Source organism: Pinus tabuliformis, chromosome Q (genome assembly GCF_031772625.1).
Source record: "Pinus tabuliformis cultivar Carrire ecotype Pingquan chromosome Q, CPIR1, whole genome shotgun sequence".
Classification (NCBI taxonomy): Eukaryota; Viridiplantae; Streptophyta; class Pinopsida; order Pinales; family Pinaceae; genus Pinus; species Pinus tabuliformis.
This window is the reverse complement of record NC_142296.1, coordinates 480,162,828-480,185,466: the sequence shown is the minus strand read 5'-3', so window position 1 is coordinate 480,185,466 and position 22,639 is coordinate 480,162,828.

The window sequence follows — 22,639 nt, the reverse complement described above, 5'->3', positions numbered from 1 at the left end:
TCTTTGTTTATTTTCTCTGTCTATAATGCTTATGTATTCTCTATTCTTAATTGTTAAACAGAAAGTATAAGTACAGAACTCATTTCTTAGCACTATGTACTCAGTGTTGACAATTCTAAATGAGAACAGAAGATTATTATCAGGTCCTTAGGATCAGTGATGTGTAATATCAGGGGGAGTAATACATGTTTTGTCTTGATGATGATTCCCATGATTGTTGTGATATTCACGTTGTGTATACTATTGACAGTGCATCTGGTGTAGTAATAGTAAACAATAACATTCAGTATAGGCACAGGGGGCGCTGAATTTGTGAAGTTTCTGTATTTCACTTTCTGTACTTGGATCCTATGAAGACAGGTCATGTATATACTCGAGTTCTGAGCTGAACAATCATGTATGTTTTGTTTTGATGAGGAAACAATGGGACAGACTCGGGAAAAGGATATGATATACTTCAGACAATTATTATTTGGTTTTCATGTTCTAATGGTTGATGGTTATAGTCTATTGATTCTATTTAGAAGTGGTTTTTTATTTAATAATTTGTTGATGCCTTGTTGGATGACTAGTGGATGAAGATACTTTGATGTTCTTACTTATATATTGGATGATATGATCAGATCTGACAGTGAACAATTGGCACAGGTTCAAGGGGAGAATTTTCTATGCTTCTAATAATGCATTGTTGGCATTATGTTTTCTTTAGAATTCCTTGGTACATAATGATGCTTATTAATGGTGATGTTTCTTATGTTGTTGAAGGTCTTGAATGATGATGCATTATTTTCTAATTATGGTTGAGATTTATCAGTTGTATAACGAACATGTAGATCTTGTTATCTCGTGTTATTATTATAATGTTTCTATTATGGATGAATTTTATGGGATGAGTAGTTGGGTTTCATAGTTTCTGATGTATGAATAATTTGGACCAAGAGAATGATGTTGCTATAATTTGCACAAAGATATGGTTATTGATATACTACTGCTACATCTTATGGATGATACTTGGGAACATTGGATATTTTGATGATGTTGAAGAATGTTTCTACACTATCCTACCTTACTTTATGATGATATGCTCGGTCCTCACTTATGTTGTTGGTGTTGCATACATGATCATAGGTTGATGATATTGAAGCTACATTGTCCTATCTTGCATATTGATGATGAGTTGTTGCTAACAGATGCTTATGGTGCATATCCTACATATTATATTATGGTTGTTGAACATTATCTTGGTATTTTTACCTCACTATAGAGGTATTTGGTCTTTGTTATAAATGTCATATTTTTACTTTGACGTAAAGGTCATGTAAAGACCTATGATCCAATCATTATAAAATCCATTCATGTATGAACTATTGTTGTCAACTCATGTAATCCCATCTTTTGGGGCATGTGATGTAATTTGTAACCTCACCGTGATTGGGTGGTTGATGTAATAATGAAGTCAAATATGTAAACCAACTGTGATTGGGTGATTGATGTAAGTTTGATTCAATGATTCATATTCAGTTGAGTCATAGAGTCATGTACTTCATTGTACATCCTTCATAAATTTTAGCATGTGCTTAGGAAGAGCATGGTTAGTATTCAGTATTCATACATAGCATTTCAGATCAATAACACTCAAGAAATAAGCCTTCATTCAACATTGGTTAGTCCTTTTCCCTTGATGTCAAAGGGGGAGATTAACTTGGAGTTTAAAAATCTTAGTGCTTATCTTGATGTATCTTACAAGTATCTACAGGTGGTGGTGACCAAACACCTAAGTGGTTTCCATCAAGTCCAAAGGGGGGATTTCTGGCATTATTACTAATGTGTTGTCCTCCATGGAAATCTACTTGATGAATTATCTTTTGATGGAAATTTACTTGATGAATATGTCAACAGGATGTGTCTACTAATATGAAATAAAGATTGGACAAAGGAATATCAATTCAAAGATAAAGGAATGATAAAGATGAAATTTGAAGAAGTGTATGTAGGTTTTGTGAAGGAAAGTTGAGTATACATAGGTTCTATGAAGAAAATTCGTGTACATACCCAGGTTTGGTGAAGAAAAGTGGAGTATACATGGGTTCTGTGAAGAAAATCCGCGTACACACGTGGGTATGAAGAAGGAAAGGTGTGTACAGTTTCTGCACCATGGTATTCTAAATACCAAGGGTCTTTACGATGGTATATACCTGTGGTATTGAACTCAGCAATAAATATTTGATCCCATCTAAGAATATTGTTGGCATTAGTATGGTTTTGACCTATGGTATTGGATAAGGGCTAAGTTATATAGGGAGATGAAGATCAAAGTGCTTAAGTGTGAAAGTAATGTATATATCATGAATAGTTAGATCTGAAGAAAGTGTGCATGTAATGGACTATTATTGATTTTTTTGATGTAAAACTAAGTACGCACTAGGAACTTGATGATGGATCTGATCCAATGGATCTTAGATGATAGTTTTGATTATGGGTTTATTTGATCAATGATGATAGTGTCTTGAAGTGTGATTTTTCTGTGTATGTCGAGATCTGGGTATGTCTAAAGTTTTATGATGCAGCGAAGGTTTGTGCCTATATTTGCAAATTTGTACATGGATTTGACAACCTGAAAGGCATGTACACACGTGGGTTTAACACTGGTAAGTCACGTATATATTCAGATTTGTATGCGGGTTTCTTTCCTGAAAAGTGTGTATACACGTGGAAATATTTTAAGGAAAGAACGTGTATAAACTAGGGTTTTGCTTAAAAAGATGTGTAATCAGTTTAATTAGTCTTTTTGTGTTTTTGTTGTCTACCAATGAGGTCTTACCTGATGATCTGGACTTAATAGTGATTTTTCAATTGAGGATTGATTGATTGAAGAATGATGAAGCTACTAGTTGTTTGTGATTGAATATCAGTGATTGTTCTATGATTATTTCAAAATGATGCAGTGGATCTATGTATGATTCGGTATTTATTTCATAGTGGCATTGTTTCAGTTTTAGGGTTCAATATTTTTAGATATGTACGTGAGTATTCTTCAAGGAATTCACATATACATGCGGGTTTGCTACAGTAAAAGTAGTGTATATGTTCTTATAGTGAATTGATCAGGTCTTTCAATTGATTCAATAAGTTTACGTAGTGTTTGGATTCAGTATTAGTACTATGGTTATAATTATCTAACTACTTTGGTTGTTTGAAGGATTTATTTGAGCTTCATTTGATTCAGTGATTCATTGATTCAGTTGATTTAGTTGGTTCAGTGATTGGTTAGTTCAATGATTGAGTTACAGTGATCAGTTTTCAGTTTTGATATTTGGTATTGGGCTTAAATGATGGCAGTGGGTCCAAACTGAAAATTTGATGAAATGTGGCCTACAGTTGTGATGTTTTGTAGTAGGTGGATCGAGTATGAAAATTTATGAAAGGTGATCCATGGAAGTATTGAGTGTTGGAGCCTTCAATGAGGAAGTCAAAGCTTCCTTCCAGTGTGTTGTGCTATACAAAAACCCTCCCCATTTCAAATATTTTCATAAAAGACTTTAATAATAAATGGGTCCCCTTTTAGAATATAAATAAAATCACTAAAACGTTTGAAAATAAATTTTTATAATAGGTCATATAAAAATTTTCTTTTAGGGTAGGCTAAATTGCAATCGCAATTTGCAAAACTTTTGAGCCCATGGAAGTCCTTTTAAGAAAATCTGATCTGATTTAAGTCATAATAAAACCTTATCGAAAAACTTTATCAATGGAATAACTATAAAAGCGAATTGTCACATCACGCACATCCTTTATTTCAATAGTGGACTTAAATTGTTCCATTGAGATCCGTTGATGTGATAACTCTATCGGAAACCTCCGATGTGATAAGCCAATCGCAATCGCGCATTGCTAAAATCATAAAACACATCCCAAAAGCCCCTTTGAAATCTTCCGATGCGATTTCATTATCGTATAACATGCTTTCGATAAAGGAAAAACATGAAGTATTACGAACATGTGTGGTTTAAAGTTATAAGTCAATTATAAAGAAAATTTAAACGATTTATCAATTTTAAAGAATGCCACCTCCCCATGCCAGCTCACCACTGATCGCAATCGCAACCATGTAAAGGAACCATTTAAGCATGGCACTTGTAACTCCTGATCTGTAATATGTGATTATCGCTAATCGCCAATCGAGAAGTCACGATACCCATTCTAAAAAGGACCGTTATAAATTTGCGACGTGGCATACCATCACAACATTAAATTTTCACGTTGGAAGTTACGAGGAAATCGTTAATAAGCAGTTATGGTTGAATCCTTCAAGGAATTCATCTGTGGTGGCTTAATATATCATAGATCCGTAGCATCTATTACACTTAATTGCTATTAGTCCTGTGCGTTGTGTATTAGCTTTGAACAAGTTTTTCCACTGTTACGTCCTTTTGTTTCATTTTGCAGAGTGAATCTGAAATCATCAATCCAGCAAAAATGTCTAAGAAATCTCGGAAAGTAAAGGTCCCCATCATAGTGAAAGATGAACCAGCAAAGTTGGTATTGATAGCTGATACTACCTGTTCAGGCCTCGGCAAGACTTCATGGGAGGGCATATATAATCTACTCGAAGCCGAGGATCCAACCGAAATTGAAGAAGAAGGAGGAACGGTTGATTCAACTGATAAATCAGAAAATACTCTTAACAATTTAGCCAGCTCCTTCCTCCACAGAATAGCAGCCCGTGCGAAAGTGTTACCATACAATGACCTGGTGAGATGGGTAATGGAGAGTATCAACATAACCGATAGAACATTCTATACAGCTGATGGAAGGATGTTCGGGTCATTCAGGGCAGAAGATGTCAATAATATGTATCATTTTCCGGACCCCCAGAAACATTACAACAAGACATTTTTAGAAGCTTTCACCAAGGAGAATGATGTAGAATCGGACCCTATCAAGAAATGGAGACATTTCCCAAACAAGCATAAGCATGAATTCTCTGGTATGTGCTCCATAGACTCCTTAGTATCTCCCTATTGCTATGCTGGTGCTATGATATGTAGACTCTTTGGAGTCTCTGATTCAGCTAGGTTTTCCATAGAAATGGTGGCTTTAATGGAAGCATCAATTAACTCTTATATCATGCACTGGGTAATCATTTTATCGGATAAAATGGCCAACCAAATCCTTGATTATAGAAGAATTAGGTTTGTAACTACCGGGATAATACCCCCATTCTATATGAGTGCCTACATTATGGATACCATCTACTTCAATTCTGACTTTCCCATTCTAGGTTGGAAATGGACTCCTCAAGACCCAACCCCTATTCACATTTATTATAAGTATTTGTGGAAGGCCCATTATAAAGATCATATATATAAAATTTGCCATGGTTTTGTTTTACCCGTCCATCAGACCATATTCAACAAACCTTCTCCTCGGTTATCCGATGAGGCCAACATTGACCTAACATCAATCAGCAGTTGGTTCGGTGAAGAAAAGTTCACCTATTTCAGACTTTTTGGCAGCACCACAGATCCACATGTTCTCCCCTTGTACATCCCTGATAAGCTATTGGCCAGAGAAATAGCATACCAGATAGCAGAAACAGGAATGTCCAAGAACCTCAAAGAGTCCAAGAAACAAATGTGGCCTTCATTTCCCCTCTGTTGTGGTACTTATTCACTGCATGATTTCAAACATACATAGAAAGAAGCAGAGAAGATAAAAATTCTGAAGTTAGTAGTCATTCCTAAGAGACAGTATGATCCAAAAGCAATGGCTTACAACTTTACCACTTAGGTGAAACTTGCCAAATTTGAACATGAGAAAGATGAATATGATGACTTGTTCACTTTGGCTAAGTTATTTTCACAGGTAAAACGTCTAGCAAAGATGAAATTAGGAGCAGGGGGGATATATAAGTTTATGCAGTTCAGGACACAGAGGTTAAAAACACTGCCTCTGGATTTATTGAACACTACCCCTATGGTGTAGCAAGAAGGCCACAGTGAAGAACAAACTACTAAGAAGAGTCCTGAAAAGGAGAAGAGTCACGAAAAGGAGAAAAGTCCCGAAAAGGAGCAGACAAATGAAAAGACCAGCGAGCTCCTAGATACCGATGTGCATATTGATTCCAGCTTAATCAAGGAATGGGAGTAGTTCGATCAAATGATCAACAACCAGAATGACTCCCAAAACATAATTATGCAAAAAATCACCCGCAACACAGGAGCCTATTGTTACTAATATTCCAATTGAAGGGGTAGTCAGCACAGTGAACACTCAACATGATATTGAAATAATTCCAAAGAACCCTTCCGAGGAGATTGTATTGAAGGTAGAGTAAATACCACCCCTGGATGTATTTTACAATCCAAAGCATAGGGTTGTGGTCAAAAGACAGAGGAAAAAGAGAAAAATTGACCAGGGACCATTCTCAATTCCTCAAGCTGAACTGATGAATGTGGTATGGAAAGACTCAGAAGTCAATCCTTCTGAGGATTTAACCAAGTTATCTCAATATGCAGGTGCCTATACAGCTGCTACAATGGACAAGGCCTCCGAAGTTAGCCAACTAATCAAGGAAAAGGATCTAAGGATCACCCAACTTGAAGAGAAAATGGCAGTGGAACAGCAGAAGATCAGACAGCTTGAGAAACAGCTAGCAGAGCAAAAATAGCAGAATGAGCAACTAAAAGAATAGTTAAATCTGGAGAAACAAAATATTGATCAGCAGGCTCTCTAGAAACAACAAAAGTTGTCTCAAGAACTCAGCAAGCTTCAAGTGACAATTTAGCAGGAAAAGAAGGCTAAATAAGAACAAGTTGCACAGCTGCAATTATAGGTAGAGAAATTCAAAGGTTATCCGAAGATTGGTGAATTCAAGAAAGAAGCCCTAGAAGTGACCAAAGCCTTATCTCGGCAACTAAATATCCTTTGCCATAAAATATCATTGGTTGACCCATTGTGCACTATCACTGCATCACTCATTGAACAGGAAGTTGACACTAGGCTAGAATTTGAAAACGCAGATGACAAGGTAACAAAATTTCTCTCTTGGCAAAGTTCAGAAGAAGGCATGGCTGCTAATCTACCAAAAATCCAAGAATCGCACAAAGAAATCTTGTTTTCGGAGTGGGAATCACAGTTAATAAAGGCTGAAAGAGCTACTTCCAGAGCTAAGGCTACAATGAATAGTGTGATCGAGTTGGTAAATGACAACTTATATGGAACTAACTTGATCTCCGATTGCTCTCTAGGAAAGCTCCCGAAAGCAAAAGTGCTAGAAGATAAATGGAGACAGGATCTGGCCAGCAAAGAAGAACAAATTGACAAAGTGCAAAACTTGACTTGGGATGCATTTTGGTTTTTCCTAGTCAAGCTGCACAGCCAGCAGATGGCCACCAAATGCCTTGTCGACGCTATCAATCTCATGGTTCTCGAACTTTCAGATGCTACGTACACAGCTCAACTACATTCTAGGCTAAGTCATCCTCCGGAAATTCAGAAAATTCTCTCAATTTGTCAGCTGCAAGTACAAGAGAAGAAGTAGATACAATGAATCAGTTAAAAGGCTATCGCACTATTATTTTCATAAATCAAATCCCAAATTTTCATGCTTACAGTTTCAATAGCTCAAAGTGATTTTTATTAACAGTTAGTTTTTATTTTATTATTTAAACCCCTTCATGTTTTTGAAGAAGGGATCCTCAATTTTCACAAAAACTTGATTTGATAAGTTACACTTTTGTACTTCTGAATATATTTTTTATCAGTAGTGGATCAAGGTTCTACATTTTTGTGAAGAAACTTTTTCAAGACCTGCACTTTTGTATCTCCTGGAAGTTATCTCAAATAAGAAAGTGGAATCGGAGTGTTATTTGCATTGGAAAGACTCAAATGCATGCAGTATTTCTATCACTATTCTTTTGTCTTGTTTCCTTATGTGATGAAGCATTCCTTTTAAAAGTTGTTATTGTTGATGTATGTATGCTCTTCAAAATAATTCTTTATCATGTCATTTCTAAAGATTTAGAATTGTTATACTTTAAAGATATATGTCAGCGATATACATTGTTATGAATGCGATATGTTTTATTTATAATTACTTTGTTTAATTTCTTAAACAAAGTAATCATTATCTATGAATGCATCTTTCTATCAATCAGTAATTCATCTATATGATTATTTGTCTGTTAGAAATAATCAGAAATCACATTGTTAATACATTACCCAGGTTAGATTTGTATATTTTTGAGTTATAGGTTAAAGCACTTATCATCCTTATACATTATAAAAAAAAAATCCATCAAACCATTCATTATATGGGAAATTGGTCCCATAATATCCAGTCGGAGCCACCACACCAAACTGAAAAGGAGTTGTACTAAGGTCTGGACCGGGTGGTTATCCCCAATGTTGGTGCTAGGATTTTAGAGGCATCAACACAGTGGTAGCTAGTAAATTAGATCAAGGGATTGGAGCTCCTTTCCGGTGGGTACCAGTAAACGAGATCAGGGTATTTGAGCTCACTTCCAGTAGGTGTTGGAGAATGAGAGAAGGTTATAGCCTCTGCAGGTGGGTGCCTGCGTGCTGGTGTGAGTCTATGCCAATACAAGATTGTAAGAAGTTTTTCTTTATAATAAAAAATTCAGATGTATCCATAGCTTCAAAATTTTAGGGTGACTCCATTGTCAAAGAATCCATATTTTAGAGCATTCATCGCAACTCCACTACAATTTTATCATATTTATTTCTAAATTAAATGACATGGTATGTGGAAAATCCTCTATATTATGAAGTTTTAAAAGAAGTCAGGGATAAATTAGCTGATTTTCAAATTGATGAAGATTTTTCAACAGTCGTGTTTCGTTGTTTGAAATTGAGCAAATTTTCTCCTGAATGTAAAGTTTGTTAAAAGTATCCATAGCTTCAAACTATTAGGGTGACTCCACTGTCAAAGAATCCAATTAGAGCATTCATGGCGACTCCACTACAATTTGATCAGATTTCTTTCTAAACGAAATGAGGCAAATCCTCTATATTATGAACTTTTAAGAAAAGTCAGGGATAAATTAGTTGATTTTCAAATTGATGAAGATTTTTTTACGGTCGTGTTTCGTTGTTTGAAATCGAGAAAATTTTCTCATGAATGTAAAGTTTGTTAAAAGTATCCATGTTCAAAGTATCCATAGCTTCAAACTTTTAGGGTGACTCCACTGTCAAAGAATCCAAATTTTAGAGCATTCATGGCGACTCCACTACAATTTGATCAGATTTATTTCTAAAAAAAATAACATGGTATGTGGCAAATCCTCTATATTATGAAGTTTTAAAAGAAGTCAGAGATAAATTAGCCGATTTTCAAATTGATGAATATTTTTCAATGGTCGTGTTTCGTTGTTTGAAATCGAGAAAATTTTCTCCTGAATGTAAAGTTTGTTTTCTTGAGTTAGTTGGTGAAAGATTCAAAAAGGATATTGGACTTTTGGATTTTCAGATTCAGACCAATAATTTCCGAGATCCTAGACAATTATTGGAAAATCGTCCTTCTCCAAAACAAGAGGATATTGTATTGCCTTTTTCTTTGTAGAGGGATGAGAGTTTTGTTTTTAAACATAAGGTTGAAACTAAATAGTTGGAATCAGGGTTTAACCTCGAGAATACAACTGATGAAATCTTCCATGCTCAATCGGTCAATGAAGCCCTGCAAGGTAAACTAATTAATCATGCCTTTATTGATCCTATAGAAAACTACATCGAGGTTCTTTTCAGCTCAATTGTTCAATCATGTTTTCATGACCAAATCCAACAACAGTTTCCATTTCACTCTACATATTTGATTTTATGGACAAAAAGTCAAGCTGTCCTTTTGATTGTGCTAACAAATAGTCAATCAACCCACTTGTTTCAGTAGCTACTTCATTGGCTTCATTGGCATTTTTCTATCATTGAATTCATCATGATTTTCAGCAATATAGGGTAGGTAGCAGTGTGAAAATAAGCTCAGTGCCCTGAACATTTTTTCAACATTCTTTCTTGTTTTATTTTGCAGTACAGCTTTCAGTTCAGTGTATATTTCATATTCCAGTGTGCATAATGGTTTTGATTTTAGTTTGAGAGTTTTTCGGTAGCAAAGATTTTATGGCAGAACAGGTTGTAGATTTTGGGATCAGCCCAATGGATCAGGCTACTAGTCTACGTGTTCTTGGCACCTCACAAGGGGAATGCCATCCCTAGCTGGAGCCTATGTTAGGGTCCTATAATTTTTTATAGGATCGTTTGATTATTACTGATGATTATTATATTTCAGTTGTTGTAATTAATATTCCATGTTGTAAATTATTTCCAAGAAAAAGGTCAAAACCTTAAGAAAAAACAAAAAACATGCTTGCAAGTCGAAATGCAGCATTAGAAGATAATTAAGTATGTTTAAACTAGATTAATCACATCATTTAAATGTGATTAAATAAATTTTAATAAGGACTTGGTACTATAGCTTTGATTTTATTGTAGAGTTGAAAATGACAAATGGAGATTTGTCATATGTGGTTAAATTACGAGCTCTAATCTACCACCCGATCATCACTCCACCAGATCAACGATCGATAATGCTTTTTGGCCCCCCCTTTCCATCCTACCTTTATTGGCGAGGGGGAGGCTGGAGGGGGTCCAAAAAGTGGTTTCCCACCCATTGAACGCACTGCTCCATGTCCCTCTTACATTATTTCGCACCCCCCTCACTTACCATATACCACTCCTCACCCCCTCTGAAAGTGGTTTTCGCTGCTCTTGCCATAATACGCACTCCCAATAATGTAGCCCTTGACCTCCACTCCCCTACTTCCACGTATCTCCTCCCACCTTATCCCTCTCCCGCTTATCATTCCATTTTGTTGTAGCTAAATCTTGCGCCATGCAGCACAAGTGTAGTAGGAGGCAAGGAAAGCTCCCTAGAGACAACCTCTGGGTTGATTGTAGACCAGTGCCTAGGACATCTTAAATAGAAGAGTGCTTGTAAGGTTTATGAGAGGGGTTGCAACACACCAATTTTCATGTAAATAAAATAAAATAAAAGGAGGGGCTTGGTTCAAAGCTTTCAAAGAGGAAGATTTGGGCCAACTTTTGGGGGGTATTTGGGAAATATCAAAGAGAAATGATTTCTCCTTCTGGTGGCCAACACACAACAATGATACAGCTTAAAACTGAAGTTGTAGTGATGGTGGAGAGGAGGAAAGGAAGGAGGGAAATAGATGCATAGGGTTGTAACAAACAGAATCCTAGGTAGCAACGTTCCAGTATAAAGGGAATTCAATGGATAGGATTGTAAGCAAGACAGAATCCTAAACCATGGTTTTCGAATGAGATGATAGAAATAGAGGAGTGCAAAAGAAGGTTTCAGGCTAAAAATGACATGGGTATCATTCTTTGCCAATAGCTAAAGTAAATCTGAGCTACCCCAGGTACATTTCTCTATTTAGCAGCTAAGATAAATCCACAAATCAGCAAGAAACCAACAACCTCATTACACTATTTCAGGAATGGAAAACACAGATGAAGTGAAATTTACCAAGAGGAAATGCGCTGCACTTTAATCATGCTTGGAATCAACAGGGAAACACCATTTATCTCAAAGGGCCCAATAACCATTCCATACACTCAGCCATGATATCAGTAAATTCCCATAAAAACATATTGAACCAAAATGGTAACACAGACATCATCCCTCGCGGGTCTGAGAATCTATAACCTTTCCTTTATGTTTCATCCACCTATTTATAAGAAGAGGGGGAGAGCTTTGAATTACAATCAAAATATCTGAGCCTGGGCGCCATCTGTCATGCTAGACTAGATGTCTTGGCTCTCTCAGGCTCTATTATGACCTACCTAAGATTACAACAAGGATCGAATCCCTTTCTTGGAAAAATACAGAAGTAAATGCTAAGAGAAATAAAGTCGAGAGAGGAGGGAGGAGGTGTCCCCTTGCTACTTCAGTGGAGGCCTTGGATGGAGCCACGTCCCTGTTGCTGCCATGCTTCTCTTTTCTGTTGAGGCTGTTCACTGTTGCATCGGCCCCTTCTATCAATTTTGCCTTAACTGCCTCAGTGATTTGTTTCGTGCAAAAGTGATGGAGTGTTTATGGGTAGTGTTGTGTTGTGTAGAGGAGTGAGACATCATTTAGAGGCATTAAGTCTCCGTAGAGGCATCCCATAATGTCATTTATGCACTGCCCCTTACTTCATTCAATACCAAAGTTTTCGACCCCTTCATCCTTTGAAACCGATGCAGAACACTATCAGAGCACCATGGCCATGGATCCTTAATGTTTAAAAAAAATGAACAAGCAGGCACTTTTAATTTCCCCTTTATCCTCCTATGCTTTTAGCCCCTTTGTGCTTTTCTTATCATAGGACTGGGGGCTACAACCAGGGGCTTAGCCCTTAAGCGCTAAGGCCTTCATGCTCCTATCTAGGGGCTTCTTTCCTTTGTTATTATGAAATCTTTCACTTCGGCGTGTTATTGTGTTTTTCCTATGGTGCTTCCCTTTATCCTTACGATCACTGATCTGCGGAGCCGGGCCTTCCAAAAGATACCACAATCGCAACCATGGAGAGGGAGAACTCTTTACCTTTTACTTTGGAGCGGGCCAACAGACCAGATGCAGGATATTTATACAATACAACACATAAACTAACGCATTCAGGGGGCCTTTTGTTATCTCAATCGTAGCTGGGGAGAAAACACAGTTGAAGAGAAAGCTTTACATCGAACTATCATTGATCACAGATTGTGATGGGTGATTTCATCACTTCCACATGTCACCTTATGAGTGGTGACACGCAGCACCTGAAAATGGCCCCATAGGACCCCTGAAAATGTCGAAAATGAGTGACACATGTCCACCCACCATGTCATCATTCATACATGCCACGTCATTGTGATGTCAACTACCCTATCATCTCTGAAGACTAATCAAAGGCTGCCACGTGCCCCCCTGGAGGAGAGAGAAAGATGCCCGTCGAGCACTTTTTTTCCGTGCTTTCCTTTGTATTTTAAAAATTGGCCCTCTCCGGCAATTTTGGGTCCATATCGCAATATCGACGATTTTTTATAGTTTCAGACCCATGACCCCGCCAATCCGCCGATGCCATGTGGAGGAGAGAGAAGGGGAGGCCCAACACTTGGTTTGTGCATCCATTTCCTTCGTAAATTGGAATTGGCCCCTCCTGGCGGTACAACATTTTACCGCAATCAGCCCCCTACGATATTACATCGTATTGCAATCGGCCCTTGATGCAGTCTACAGGACTCAAATCTCGTTGATACCGATATGTGATGCATTGAGACCCGCTGATGCTGATATGTGATACAGTGATCAACAGATCACAGTTTCTACATCCATCGATGTTCTTTGCCTGCTGGTCCCGCCGATGCCGATATGCGATTTTTCCCTCAGACTTAGCCATTTTTTGGGTTTTCTGAGCTTTTTAAAGGGATTCTTCAACATGCCCTAACTTTTGATCCAAGAACCCTTTTTTGGACTTCTATATACCACTGGAAAGCTCTTTCTGATAACTACACACTAGAAAGGATCTAGTTTGACTTTGATAGCTTCTGTGGCTCAAAATTTGGCATCAAACATCACTTCTATTTGGCTTCTCAAACCACTTGTGACGAAAAACAGTGAGTGACAACATTGGATCCTACTGGGGACAGTGCCTTGCTAGCAAGATGCTAAGAACCTACAGACTAGCATCCTTCACCATTGGGCATGGAGTCGATAATATATGTACTTTATAATCAGCAAAATCTCCATGGGACCTTTCTTTATCCATCTACATGCAGAAAATAAAAACTCTAACAATTGAAAGTAAATGCTCAACTAGTGAGCTTATTTATGTACAATCCTACTTATGTAAAATTCTTAATTCAACTAAGTATGTTCAACTCTCCAATAGAACTAGGCCAACATTAGAGTACTGGACCACATGCCTTCATACTACTGAAAAAACAAAATCAAAATCAGCATGCACCATGAAAAATCAACAAATGAAGAACTCGATACATGTTGCTGAAGTAACCTTTGTTGCTGGCTTAAGAATAGGTTCATGTACTCAGCCACAGGGTCATGGAATAGACTAGGAATGTTTGCAGCAGATTTGATTTCACCTGCAGCTTGCTGACAAATATTCTCTTGGTCAAGGCAGCTACAAACACCCTTCATCTCCTCAACTTTAGTGTTTCCAAGAAATATTGGTTGTTGCTCATTTACTGCCCCTTTTTCAATGGGACATTTGTCATAAGAATATGCAACAAACTATTCACTATCAGAACTATAAGAGTCATAAATTTGAGGGTCTATTGAGAATTCTTGGGAGGCTTCTTGTTGTAGCAGGCAGCAGCATATTCTACGTGGTCTTTTAGGCTTGAGTTCTTCTTGAAAGACTTGTTGTTGAGATCTTTCTCCCCACTTGCTGGTATCTTTCTCCCCACTTGCTAGTAAATAGCTCCTTCTGAACTTCCGCAGACATCTCTTCCTCCTCTGAATAATATGAATCATAAATTGGAGGAGGGTCTTAGTCTTTCTCCCCATGTGAAAGATGTGTATCATGGGTGGGAACCTCTTTATTGGCCTCCTCTTCTTGTGTAGCTTCCCATAACATGGATTGTGGAGGCTCTACATCACTTGACTCTCTATCATAATCATATTCATCAAAAGAAGGGGAAACATTAAACTCGGCTAAATCAGACCCCTGAGGGTTTATTTGAAGGGTGAATATGTTTCCTTGCTCTCTTTCTTGCTCAGTGGGTGATGCATCTTGAGCGAGTAGATGTTTTCTTGGATCAGAACTCCATAAACATCTTCAATAGGGTCTTCGACCTCGGGAATGTCTTCATCGTTAAAATGCACGCAACAATCTTCAAATAGAGAATTTGGTGGATATAGTCCTTTGCAGTAGTGGTTGAATGCTATATGAAAAATTTTTAGGGAAGATATGCTACCACGAGGTATTGTTCTATACCATAATCTAGCATCCTCATCTAAGGAATACATGAACAATTTCATTTGTACATCTTCAAGAAAAATGTCGTGTTCTTCCATGCATTCATGAAATCCTTTGAGGTGTTGGTCAGAACTTCTATCTGTGTTCCCACTGAATCTATTCAAATAGGTATTCCACTCATGAAATGCAAGGACATGATTGGGATAACTAGTAGTAGAAGAGAAATCCAATGGGGAAAATTGGTTGGATAGGAATGCAGGAAGGGCCATCTCAAAAACCTACCTATATTAGTGATTTCAACTTCAAAAGTAGGGGAAGGTTTTCGGACGTTGTAGCATCAGAGTGAGTATGGGGTTGTTTGAAAGATAGGATGATCAGATAGATATTTGGACAGTGGATTCGCCAGGATGTTTACCATAAAATTGACAGTGGAGTCACCAAGGTGAGAAATCTTCTACCCGCACTTCCTATGCTCACCTAACAGAGGGAATGAAATATTTTGTCGTATCCAAGGAAAAATATTCTAATCAGTTCCCCTGCAGCAGTGCCAGAAATATATTGTAGCTAACTCTTGCACCATGTAGCACAAGTGTAGCAGGAGGTAAGGAAAGCTCCCGAGAGACAGCCTCTGGGTTGATTGTAGACCAGTGCCTAGTACATCTTAAATACAGGAGTGCTTGTAAGGTTATATTAGAGGGGTTACCACACTCCAATTTTCATGTAAATAAAAGAAAATAAAAGGAGGGGTTTGGTTCAATAAGCTTTCGAAGAGGAAGATTCAAGCCAACTCATGGATCCAAATGTTGGGGGGTATTTGGGCAACCTCAAAGAGAAATGACTTCTCCTTCTGTTGGCTGACACACAACAATGATACAGCTTAAACTGAAGTTGTAGTGCTGGTGGAGATGAGGAAAGGAAGGAGGGAAGCTTAAAACTGAATTTGTAGTGCTGGTGGAGATGAGGAAAGGAAGGATGGAAATAGATTCATAGGGTTGTAACAAGCAGAATCCTAGGTAGCAATGTTCCAGCAGAAAGCGGAATTCAATGGATAGGGTTGTAAGCAAGGCAAAATCATAAACCATGGTTTTCCAATGAGATGGTAGAAATAGAGGAGCTCAAAAGAAGTTTTCGAGCTAAACATGACATGGGTATCATTCTCTTCCAATAGCTAAAGTAAATCTAAGCTACCCCAGGTACTGTTCTCTATTTAGCATCTAAGATAAATCCACAAATCAGTAAGAAACCAACAGCCTCATTACATTATTTTAGGAATGCAAAACACAGATGAACTAAGATTTACCAAGAGGAAATGTGTTGCACATTAATCATGCTTGGAATCAACAGGGAAACACCATTTATCTCAAAGGGACCAATAAATAGTTCATACACTCAACCATGATATCAGTAAAGTCCCATAAAAACATATTGAACCAAAATGGAAGCACAGAGTTCAGCCCTAGCGGGTCTAAGAATCCAAAACCTTTCCTTTATGTTTCATCCCCCTATTTATAAGAAGTGGGGAAGAAATTTGAATTACAATCAAAATATGTGAGCTTGAGCCCAGATTTCATGCTATACTATTTGTCTCGACTTTTTCTGGCTCTGCTATCACCTACCTAAGTTTACAACATGGATTGAATCCCTTTCTTGGAAAAATATAGAAATAAATGCTCAGAGAAAGAAAGTTGAGAGAGGAAGGAGAATGTGTCCCCTTGCTACTTCAGTGGAGGCCTTGGATGGAGCCACATCCCTATTGTTGTCATGCTTCTCTTTGATGTTGAGGCGGTTACTGCTACATCGGTCCGCTTCTGTCAATTCTACCTTAACTGCCTGAGTGAGTTGTTTAGTGGAGAAGTGATGGAGCATTTCCAGGTAGTGCTACTCTATGTAGAGTAGTGAGACTCCATGTCGAGGCATTAAGTCTCCGTAGAGGCCTCCCATACTGTCATTTATGCACTACCCCCTACTTCATTCAATATTGGAGTTGTCGACCCATACGTCCTTTGAAACCATTGCAAAACACTATCAGAGCACCACAGTCGTGGGTCCTTAATGTTTAAAACAAATGAACAAGCGGGCACTTTTAATTTCCCCTTTAGCCCCCTATGCTTTTAGCCCCTTTGTTATTTTCTTATCATATGACCAGGGGCTATGACCAGGGGCTTAGCCCTTGGGCACTAAGGCCTTCAGGCTCCTTTCCAGGGGCTTCTTTCCTTTATTATTATGAAATCCCGCGCTTTGGCGTGTTATTGTGTTTTTCCTATGGCGTTTCCCTTTAGCCTTGCAATCATCAATCTGCGGGGTCCAGACTGCCAAAAGATATCACAATCACAACCATGGAGAGGAGGACTCTTTACCTTTTTCTTTGGATCGAGCTGACAGTCCAGGCGCAGGATCTTTATAAAATACAACACATAACCTAATACATCTGGGGGCCCCTTTCCTTATCGCAATCGCAGCCGAGGAGAAAACACAGTCGAAGAGAAATATTTACATTGAATGATTGTCGATCGCCAATTATGATGGGTGATGTCATCATGACCACGTGTCACTCTGTGAGTGGTGACATGTGGCACCCAGAAATCACCCCATAGGACCCTTGAAAATGTCGAAAACAAGTGACATGTGTCCACCCGCCACATCATCATCTGTACGTGCCATGTCATTGGTGACGTCAGTTTCCCTGTCAGCTCTGAAGACCAATCAGAGGTTGCCACGCGGCCCCCTGGAGGAGATATAAAGAGGCCCGTTGATCCCTGTTTTTCAATGCTTTCCTTTGTATTTTAAAAATCGGCCCTCTCGGGCGATTTTGGGTCCATATCACAATATCAACAATTTTTTTTATAGTTTCAGACCTGTGACCCCACCGATCTATCGATCGTCGATGCCACATGGAGTAGAGACAAGGGGAGGCCCGACCCTTGATTTGTGCAACCATTTCCTTTGTAAATTAGAATCATCCCCTCCTGGTGGCACAAAATTGTATTGAAATCGGCCCCCCAGCGATATTACATCATATCGCAATCGGCCCCCTGGCGCAGTCTTCAGGACTCAAATTCTGCTAATACTGATATGCGATGTGCCCAAACCCACCGACGCCGATATATGATATCGGTGATTGACAGATTTTATTTTCTCCAGTCATCAATTTTCTTTGCCTCATGGTCCCACCGATGCCGATATGTGATTTTCCCTCAAACTTAGCCAATTTTTGGGTTTTCTAAGCTTTCTAAAGGGATTCTTCAACAGGCCCTAACTTTTGATCCAAGAACCCTTTTTTGGACTTCTATATACCACCAGAAAGCTCTTTTGAAGGAAAACATACTAGAGAGGGTATTATTTGACTCTAATAGCTTATTTGGCTCAAACGTTGTCATCAAAAATCACTGTTATTTGGCTTCTAAGGCCACAAGTGACTGAAAAAGCAATGAGTGATAACACATTCCCACGCCTTCCTTCCACGTTCACACGTCAACTATTAATAAAAACCATGTGCCTCCAAATCATCCCCCACCTCCATGTCACCTCCCGCCTCCATGTCATATGTATGTTTCATGGTGAGTTAAAATTATGCTTTTTCCTATACAACAAAGTAATTTAAAACATGGTTTAAAAACAACTGAGAATGAATTTTCAAAAACTGAAAGAGACTTTTGTTTATAAAATCCTCATGTACAAAAACCTCTCTCGGTTTTCTAATATATTTTATCGTGTGGGATATTTGCATGAATATTTGTAAGCATAATTTCCCAAATTTCTGTGTTTTTAGTCAGTGTTTTCAAATGCATTTTCCGAGTAGGTGGAAATAAATTTTCAAAAATTGAAAAAAAAATTGCTTCTAACATCATAATTTACAAAAACATCTTCAGTTTTCTAACAGATATTATGGTTTTGGATATACAAAGGGATCACTGGACCCTATTTTTCATAATTTCGGGAGGAAAGATATCAAAGACAATTAGTGACTTGGAGGCCACCTCATCAAATAAGAGCTGTTATCAAATTCGAATTTCTCTTCTTTGTCACTGAAAATCCACAAAAATAGTTCAAAGTAGATTCATTAGTTTTGAATGTCCTATATTTCAGTTCCATTTGTGTAACACAGTTTGAGATATTTGTAACAAATCTTGATATTTTTTCAAGATATTTTAGTTTAGAATTTGTATAAATACTTCATAATTTGAAGTAATAGATGTTGGGATTTGTAATGAGAAAGACTACCATTCATTGTAAATCTATTCATTGAGTTCAAGTGACCTTTTGTAATAATACAAGACAATTTGTTTCAGGATTCCTATGTCATATCTATTTGGTGAAGTGCATCTATTGTTATTTGTTTATTTTCTTTGTCTATCATTATTATGTATTACTTATTCTTAATTGTTAAATGGAATTTATAAGTACAGAATTTGTTTCTTAGCACTCTTTACTTGGTGTCGACAATTCTAAATGTTTTCCTCTGATATCAAGTTAAATAATTCTTAACTGCACTTTAGCTTCAATTGAATCTATTTCTCTTCTTCTACTTCATTTCATTTAAATCTAAAAGATCCAATAGTATGCCTACCTTGCGCTATTTCACTTAAGCTTGATACTTTTGAAAATTGATCACCCCAAGATCTTCTGACTCCATTGCCCAATGGCCTTCCCTTGTTGTTCCAACCAAACCAATTCAAAAACCAAACTCTGAGCCCAATAACTAGCCTAAAATTCTAATCAAAACAAAGTTAAATTTGACAGAGAGAGCCCTCTCTGAAGCTGGTAGGGCTAGATCTCAGCTTCCAAAGTGGTTGGTAGCTACCTCTGTGATCTTCTTTTGCAACCTTGAAAATTACAAAGTGATAACACAATGATGATGTAAAGGGGGAATAGGATGTGAATGATCCCATTAGGAGGTTGATTGATCATATGAGACAAAATAGCCTATAATAGAGTGCCCCCTAAAGTGCAAAGTTAGAGATGATGACTCATGAATGAAGTGATTTATCTTGTGACAAGTCGGGATCAAGAACAACCGGTGAGATTCATCTTCTATTACAAAACATTTACATCATGACATCCTTTTTTGAGGGAGGCATACCCATACTCAGCACATAAGATAACATTACATGTACAGTGATAAAAAGACATGTCCACTGATGATTGATGGTGGACCCATGACTGGATGAATTTCAGTATGATCATAACCATCATACATAGTGATCTTTGTATAATCCTGAAATCATAGACCATATGGCAAAAACTAGATCTGGGGTCTTCTATCTCGTTCACACGACTAACCAACATACAAGTCTAACCTTGTGAATCATTGAGTTGAAGTCGAACATCATAGACACCATCTAATTACTATCCAATGATGTAAGATGTTAATAGAGGCGAGAGAAACCATCGATGATCTTATGGATTTCAAAGTACTCAAGTAAAATCTGTATGGTGTGAATAAATGAGTTGATGTCGAACGCCACAAAAAATCTTTTGGTTGAAGGTCATTGATGTAAGCCTTTTTCCGATAACGAGGACACTTTCCAATGATGTATGAAAGCACCAAGGTATTTATTGGTGTTTCTAAGTCAACTTCCTAGATAATGTGTTGATGTCAATAGGAAGCGACTCATCAAAGAAGGGCCTTGATGTATCCCCCATCAACGACATGAAACGGGTATGATGATTGAGAAAGAATTATGTTGGCATGGGAGTGGATAAGGAAAGGAAAACATGGAATGAAGGCTTAAGCGTATTGCAATGGATATAAGCTCAATGAATTCTCTTGAACACAGTGGCGACACTGAATGGAGTTGGCAACATTGACCCAAAACTGAAATGGAGTTTATGTGAAGGTATGATGAACCGAAAGACAAGAAATTTATCCAACCCAAACGCAACAGAGATGAAGTGGAAGAGTGTCGTGTTCAAGATTGACTCACTTCCATTAACAAATGGAGTACCCTATTTTCCTAATTTCCCCAACCATACTGGTCAATACCTCTTTATTTTTTAACAAGCTTGAGGAGGATAACAAATGCTTGATCTGTAAGTCCATCCTTTAGATGAATTCATACGAGCATATTTAATGAACCCTGAGAAGGAGTGGATCAGCCTTGTCACGATCGACGAGTCCATCATCGTTTGATGTTTTAACGAGTCTAGTGAGGATAAAACTTGACTTATTTTTCATGTTTAGATGGTTTTAAAAAGAGGCGAAAAAGAAAACTCCAGATTTCCCTTTTCATAGGTAGTCCCTTAGGTCCAAAAAGGTAGAAAACGATACCCAAGAGAACCTCTTAGCCATGTTGAACTAAGGTATTCCTTTTTCATAGCTAGTGTATCTCAGTCCGGAAAATGGTTAAACTTATACTGAGTAGATGTCTTTTGAGTTAATTTTACGAGTTTGAAAAGACAAGTGTTTGGTGATATTTTCATGTTTTGGGAGTCTGGAAAGAGATAAAATAGGACTCCAAGGGGTTCCTTTCTCGTGGGTTTAAAGAGCCCGAAAAAGAGATAAAAGTGTACTCTTCGGTCAAAATAACTTGTTTAAAGCACAAGAAAATCCATTAACAGTTATTGACCTGCTCAGAATAACACGGAAAGGATTAAACATACCTCTTTCATAGTAAAAATAGATCATCACTAGGTCAGAATATTAAATATGAATAAAATAATGAACAATATGACCATATATACTCAAAAATGACTGTTCATCTTTACCATTTCACATTTACCTTCAATAGTGAGAGTTCTGAGTACTTTTTCCCTCGATCTTCTGCAGTTGATTGTGGCAAATCCAGTGGATGATTTCAAGTATATTCGCTTCTAGGTAGGAGCTAAAACCATTATATTTATTTCGGTGGTTCCATTTTATGATTTCAAGCAAAATTTCTAAGTTTTTGAGGGCCCTGGGATTCCAAAATTTTTCCCTAGGACCAACGCAGGCCCAGAGGGTCAAAAGGTGTGTTGCACCTAAGAAATCATGCACTACATGCAGATATGGAATGCTTTGGTTTTCTCTTCTAGGGTGCATTGGGTGCAAATCTATAGTTTTTTCAACAATTTCCTCAAAATTTGTTAAGTGTTTTGCATGAAAAGGATCTTAATGAATCTCTTGTTGATGTTTCAAAGGTTCATCAGCATAAAATGGCTTTCATATGGAGATAAAGATAACATGAGGAAAATGATTTGAATACAGCAAATGATCCTGCTACCATCTAGGCATTAAATAACTGTGGATTACTAAAATTCTCTTAGCTTCCTGGTATGAGACAATAGATGGAGTTGTTGAAATACATTGTTCATTCATAAGATGTTCAGTGACAAGAATTTAGGTTTGGGGAATGTATGTTCATGATAAAGGTAGAGGATATCTACTTTTTGACAGGTTTCTATGAAGGGTTCCCCCATATCTCTCCTAGGTGGGAGAAGTGGTGGGGAGATAGTGAAAGATTATATCGCCACCTATTGTAGACCTCGAGCCAGCCAAAAAATGATGGAAATGTCAGTATAAAAGATGTAACCCAGTTACCTTTGAGAACAATCATATTCATTATCACAAGATTGGAAGGTATCTCCACATTTCATGTGACAAGCGGATCATATATGCAATATGGATTGGAGTGTCTAGATCCAACACTCTTCAACTGGAGCGAGGG